Genomic DNA, 5,961 nt, shown 5'->3' with positions numbered 1-5,961 from the left:
CTTTCGGCCATAAGACTTCCCATTGATGGGACAGTATTTCTTCTTCAAGATTCTGCATCCAACTCTTCATACATATTTTAACTTGTTGAGTGTCAGTGTCATATTTACCATGTCTGTAAATTCTTTTGGATCTTTATAATTATCTTGAAATAATGTATCATTGTTTCCTGTCATATTTATACCTGTTATTTGAAGCTATTTCACATTTTTAATATATTCATCTTCTTGTTTTGTTAGAAACTTCAATAAGATTTTTCTTGTTAATTTTTTAACTGGAATAGAATCCAATTTTTTAAGTCTTAGCTGTTATTTGAGGTATAGATAAATGTGGATTTAAGATAGTCATCACTATATCATTTGTATTTGCATTTTATATTTTTCTCCGTATATGTTTAAGCCATTTATGTCTGGGTCTTGTCAAATTTCCTTGGCTAAAACTTCCAATATAAGAATAAATAAAAGTGGAGATAGTGGGAATCCTTGACAGGTCCCCTTCTCAGTCCCCTTTTCAAACAGAAAAGTTTGAAAACTATTGGTTAAAATTCCATTTATAAGAATCTTAGCATGTTGCTTCATATAAATTGCTTAGCTCCAATCCATAGATGTTGAACCACGCTCTAGATGTTTAAGAGTTTTCAATAAAAAGGACCAAGGCACATTATCAAAAGCTTTTTCAGCATCTTAAAAAAACCCACTTTCTTCTTCTTTTTCTTCTTAACAAATTCAATAGTATTATTCACATTAATTACCTTTCATTGATCTCTTTGGAACAAATCCAATTTAGTCTGTATGAATCTATTTTTCTATACTTTTTTTTTAGTTTTTCAGCCATTATTAAAGTAAAAGGTTTATAGGTCACATTTGATAGGGAAATGGGTCTATAGGACTGTAGCAAGGCAAGATCATTACCTTCTTTGTGTATCAGTGTTATATGAGCTTCTTGCCATGATGCGGGATTCATTACCCACATCTTTGATTTCATTCATTACTTTTTGAAGTGGTAATATTAATTTTTTCTCTAGGCACTTATAAGACACTATGGAAAGGCCATCTGGTCCAGGTTGCTTGTGAGATCTCTTGTATGTATGATGACAGTGCCATTTAGTATTCCTCTTTGGATCAATGTAAATTTATTGATATGAACTTCTATATATTGCCCCATCCCATCTTATGAAATTAAGCTTTTTTATACAGGTTTGAAAAGTAAAGTTTGAACTGATCATGTATTTCTTTCTCCAAATGAGTAGTTCCACTGCCCTTCTTCACCCCTGTTACTGATCTCTTTTCCATTTCTCTTTTGAGACAGCATGCTAATATCTTCAAGGTTTATTTGCTCGTTCATTGGAATTTTGTTTTTAAAAAGTTCATTTCTTCTGAACTTCTCTTTGCTTCTATCAAATCTAATTTATTTCTTAATTGTCTAAGTTCAATTAAAGTTGATTTGTCTGAAAACTTCTTATGACCATCCTCTAATATTGAATGATGGTCCAATATGAATTCTTTCAGGGAGTTTTGGAGTTTGTTCTAGTTTTCCTTTTTTTTTTTTATCCTTTGAGGCCATTGCTATTAAATTCCTTCTCAGATATGCCTTACTGGCTTCCCATATTGTTGTTATGGATACATCATTTGTATTATTCATTCCAAAAATAACTCTTCTAATTCTCATTCACATTTCTTCAGTATATCATCTTGCAGTAAGAAAAGAGAAAGGGTGGGGGAAAGGAAAGGAAAAAAATAGTATATCTTGTATACATTGAACTCCGAAGGGTGTGTTAGATTAATTCCATTTCGTTCTATTGTTAATTATTGCTGGTCCAATATTAGTATGAGTTGATTTACCTTGAAAGAGATATTCTAGTATTTTCTGGTGACTGACCAATTGTCAGCGGATCTGTCAGTTGGATTGTCAGTTGGTTTAATTCTCCAATTTCTTCCAAAAGAGTCTTTCTAAGTCTGATTTTTCCAGCAGATGGCGTCAATAGTACAATAGCACAGATGGCAAATTATAGAACATTTAACTGTGTCATGCTTATTGTTTATCAATTCTTTTCTTCTTAAAGGAGGGAGATGAGTGTGTGTGTGTGTGCGGCTTTATGGATAAAGAACTCTGGATTATTTCCTGTTTGCCATCTAGGAATTGCAAATCCACTTTCAGGGTAGATTTTGCAGGTCAGTTTCCAACCAGTCCTTAAGAATGATGGCTTATTTGCCTTGTTCTCACAACATTCTGAACTCAGTGAAAAAAGGAGGAATAGCACCTGATCAGTGAAAATCACTCCCCACACACGTACCAATCATTGCAAGCCACTCAGATGGATAGCCATCACCACCCAGCCAGCCATTCTTAGTTCCCTGGAATAATCAACACAGGACTTTATATCTTTATAGCTTTATAGCCCATTTAGCAGTTCTGCGAAAACAGCTGGTGGGCATAAACACTGTCTGGGTAAGCAAAAGGTTGTTTTCAAAGTCCTTTCTGCTGAAGAATGCAATTCTAGTTCTTTGGCTTGTGGGGGTGGAGAAAGGGAAAGAAAAAAAACTTGGGAAGAAAAAATAACTGGAAGGAGATTTTAAAGAAATTCCTTGTTTACCTTATTGTCTTGATGGTATCAGAACTGTTCAGGTTTCCAAAGGAACCTAATCTGATCATGGGCCACCAGATCTTCACTCTTAAAGGTGAAATGAAGTAGGAGAGCACGCAAACAATCTTGGGAAAACTACACAAATTTTCCTAGACTTTAGAGTAGAAAAGGCAATGTCATGAGGGAACAGAGCTGTTTCTTTTCCCACTCACTTTGAGAAAGACATTACTGAGAGAACCAGGCCCTTTGTTTGTTGAAGGAAGTAAAAACAGATCTTCGCAGTTGCTCCCATGAGCTGCCTCATTTGCTACAAACAAGCAGTAAAATGTTTTCAGTCTAGTGATTTGAACCACTTCTCACCACCACTAACTGATTATGAAATGTGGTTTGAGCTTCCTGTGACCATCTCCCTTCGGACAGAATAACTATGCATGATCAGAATTGGCCCTTACTTCAGATTAGGAGCTTCCCTTATTCCAAGTCAGAACATTAGTCCTTCTTGCTCAGGAGTGTCTATGCTGATTGGTAGTAGCTTAACAGAGTTTCATAATCATGGTATTCCTAGCCCTGATACTTTGCATATAAAGCAAGTGTTCTCTTCTTTTCTCTAAATTGGTGGTGTGAAATCCTAGCACCAGTCTTGGGCTTCTTTCTTCCTTGATCTTGAAAGAAATCCCTTACTTTAAGTATATTGTACCACTTGTTTATTAATAATTATTTCTATTTGAAAAACTTATTGAGATGCAATCATAAGTTTACCTTGCCACTTGTGATGCAGGTAATCTCTCATATCTTGTTTGGCTGGATATTTGTTTTGGTCCTTCTTTCTTCATTAGTAGTACTCTTCAGCAAGGATAATGCCCTGTTCTTATTTAGCAGTAATTCATTCAAAGGCATTTAAGGATTTTTAAAAATCTGCTTAGGTAACCTTTAAAGGAAACATAGGTGTTAATGGGTCACAGACTCTTAGGGATAATTCACAACAGGATTTCGCCCCTACATGGCAACCTGTGGTCCACCTGTGTGGAAATGGCACCTTCCCTAAGCCATTGTTCTGACATTAGTTCTCCCTCAACATTCTGCTTTTTTTCCAAGACCAATTTTCATGACTTTCTCCTCAGTTTTTATGTGCAATTTCCGTGGGTTATGTGTCTTCAATATAATGACATTTTAACTCCTACTCCTGGGAACAGTATCAATGCCATAAAAGCTCTTAGCAACATTTTTCCTCACCTTCATTTTGACTTCAGGCAGGGGCACAGATGTTTGGGCAGGTATCCATGTTTGTTCCTCTATTTCCTTTCCTTCAATGGAGTGATTGGTCAGCCATATCTTTCTTAGGGTGGAAAGAAAGTTAATTTTCAGTGTGCACCTATGTAACAGTACAACTGTGAATAAGCACCTAATCTTTTAATAACCTGCACAATTGTACATTTACCAGCCTTGCCTTGCCTTGCCAGACTGGACCAAACCAAAACCTGACCTCCCATTTCTCTTATAACTGCAGCAGTATATTCTGAGTTGCGCCACCTGCTTGTGCTAGAAACACAAACAGCAAAGCTCCTTCTTCTGGAATTGTAACACTATGCATACAATGCTTGGTCACAAACACAGAGAGTGGATACTATGTTGTATTTATTAACATGTGATGGCAGAGCAGCAATTGCTATTGAAAAAAGCAAAACACAATCAGAGCAGAAGTATCTTGGATGTGATAGGCATTTTCCTGTCTTTGTTTCTGCATCAACTGCCAATTCTGCCAAGGGAGAATTATTTTTTGGTCAATGCCCCTGCAGTTGGGAAGTGACTTGTGGCAGGAAGACCTTTAACCTAAAACATGCTGGGATAGCAGCTATTTTGGCTCCTTCATGTTTGAGCTGCAAACATCACTGGGATGCCGCCTCCAGGAGGTTCTCCAAAATAGAAACTGGGATTTGGGCTAAAAGAAGTTCAACATCTGCCTGCACCTTGGATCACTGCTGCCAGTCAGAGCCCTGGCTAGATGGACCTATGGTCTGATTGAGTATAAAGCAGTTTCCTACATTCCATATATCTATATGTTTGCACCCCTACTATAATGGATCTCCTGGCTCCTGAAGATCAATCCTGAGCAGAGGATGGGGCAAGACAACTGAAAACAGTGAGGCTGGGATGCCACTGAGAGCCAAAGACTGGGTGGGGCTTGGCTCCAGGGCTATTTTGTTCTTACCTTCTGGATGCATCTTTCAGGTATTTGCCTTCATTGTTGGTGCTTGTTCAGTGCTAACTCCTGTTATGACTCTGCCTATGAGTCAAGGTTTAAGAAGCTGTGGGTTTTTCAAGTGCCTGCGGCAACCCTTATCCTGGAGAAAGGGAAAACAGCTGTGAGCTGGAAGGAGAATTGGGTAGCTTTAGATGATTTCGGTGGATTTAGCTGAGGAGCACTTCATAAATACAGCCCATTTACCTACACAGAAACAGTGTCTATCCAGGAACTAACAGATAAAACATCCAATCAGAAATGTTGCAAGTCTTATTTTGGTATAAGCAGTCAGACAAGGCAGCCACTGTGGGCATCAGTCAGCAGGAACATCGGAGGTGGCCTCCTATGAATCAGACCATTGGTCCATGTGTGTGCTTGACACAGACTGGGCAACTCTCCAGGTTTTCCAGCAGCACTTTTTCCGATCACACCTGGAGATGCTGGGAACCGAATCTGTATGTCACGTATGTGTCCTTCCACTGAGCTACAGCCCCTCCCAATGGACCCTGAGGATGGGCCAAATCGCTCTCAAAGTTATCCCAAAGACAACTGTAACCTTCCCCCCATCTGTGGAGGAGGAGTGTGCGCATGTATCCATGCCACCTGCCCCTGATTCCACCCTCCATGGGATCAGCAGATGTTAGAAGCTACCTGCACATGGGTGTGCCTGTAAGCAGAGAAATCTCTCACCATGAATTTGAGCAATCCGCTTTTCCAAGATTCCTGATTCTGTGGAAAGACCCAGCACTTGTACAATGGTATACACAACAGCTCTATTAGAGCAATCATCTGGGTGCGCATAGATAAGGGGGAGGACTGGGCACTGCAACATCACTTCCCCCTGTGTATATTCAGTGTGCAAATTGTTTTCATGTGAGCAAAGCCTATTCCATAATTCCATTCCGGCCTGTAACATACTTGAGTATTGCCACTTCACTTTATAGGAAGTATGTGTGTTAGAGAGAGAGCCATAGATCAAGGTAATAGCTGAGTACTACGAAAGAAACTATGTGACACCCTTAATCAATGCCTCCAATGATGTCTTGAACTTGGTGGTGTTCTTCTTTACAACTGTTCTGGGAGACCTTTGTAGAATTTTACATCTCTGATTAAGAATGGTAAGATCATGTGCACATG

The sequence above is a fragment of the Varanus komodoensis genome, unplaced genomic scaffold (assembly GCF_004798865.1).
Source record: "Varanus komodoensis strain SLA01 unplaced genomic scaffold, ASM479886v1 scaffold1, whole genome shotgun sequence".
NCBI classification, from domain to species: domain Eukaryota; kingdom Metazoa; phylum Chordata; class Lepidosauria; order Squamata; family Varanidae; genus Varanus; species Varanus komodoensis.
This window is presented reverse-complemented; position numbering follows the sequence as displayed.